We start from the raw sequence: 1,229 nt of genomic DNA, 5'->3' as shown, positions 1-1,229 counted from the left end.
TTGAAGATCCCATACAGGTGTAGGTGATACTACAGACCTTTTAGCAAAATGTGGGGTTTTATTCACGCCAGAATTTGTTAAAATACTTGACGTGTATGTTCCCAGTGTGGTATGGGAGGATATATAGATCTAGCTCTTTTTGGAAAATCGCGGTCGGATTTGAGAGTTATTTCTGATTCCATATCATTTTCGTCCGTTAAACTTCTCAAGACAAATTTACTACACGCAAGTTCCCTTTGATCCTCTAACGGTAATACTCCCGCTGCACTGTACGTTTTCTTACTGGAAGCATGGACTGGTAAGCCAAGTGCCAGTTTATATGCTCTGCAGTCTATGCTTTGAATTTTTTTCAGTAAATATTTCGGTGCACTGAAGTATACTTCTTGTGCACATATATTTGACCGAACAAGTTATGTGCAAAGGTGTAGTTGAATGAATATGTCCTGGCTCCATGGTTGTTTGCATATTATTTTCAAGAAGTTTAATGTTTTCCTGGCCTTTGTTAAAATGTAATCAATATGATGATTCCAAGTTAATTTTGATGTAAGGTGTACTCCAAGGAATTAAACTACTTTTTATATTCCAGGGTGTTATCGTAAATTTTGGCAATGTTGCTGATCCATTATTAAAAAGCATCAAGTGTGTTTTTTCGGTTGATATTTGCAGACCATTCTCGCTCGTATAATTTGCTACTGTGTTTAATTCATTTTGATATAGCTTTTTTGTGTAATTTATATATCGGGCAGGCGTATTCTTTTTCATTGTAACTTTCATCCACATGCATATAACGTCAGCGTATTGAACCATTACAACATTCTTTGTTAGTTTTTTTTTGGTAGATCATTCATTAGAATGTTGAACAATACTGGAGCAATTACAGAGCCCTGAGGAATACCTGTCTGCAATGTTCGTGTAGTTGAATACGTATTCCCTATTTTAGCCTGAATTTTTGTGTTTTCTAAGAAGTCTTTTATAAAGTTATACATATGTCCTGATTATCCAATCGTCTTCAGTTTTAACATTAGACGTGAATGCCACACTTGGTCATAAGCTTTAGTAATGTCGAAAAAAGTTGCGAACAAACATGTTCGTCTCGCAAATTGGTGCTTAACCTTTGTGGTTAATTTCACTAAATGATCAATTGTGAATCTTCTTTTTTTAAAACCTGCTTGATTTACAGGGATGACATTATTCTTTTCTCAGTAGTATACGAGTCTGTTTAATAGTGT

This window comes from Babylonia areolata, chromosome 35 (genome assembly GCF_041734735.1).
Source record: "Babylonia areolata isolate BAREFJ2019XMU chromosome 35, ASM4173473v1, whole genome shotgun sequence".
NCBI classification, from domain to species: Eukaryota; Metazoa; Mollusca; class Gastropoda; order Neogastropoda; family Buccinidae; genus Babylonia; species Babylonia areolata.
This window is presented reverse-complemented; position numbering follows the sequence as displayed.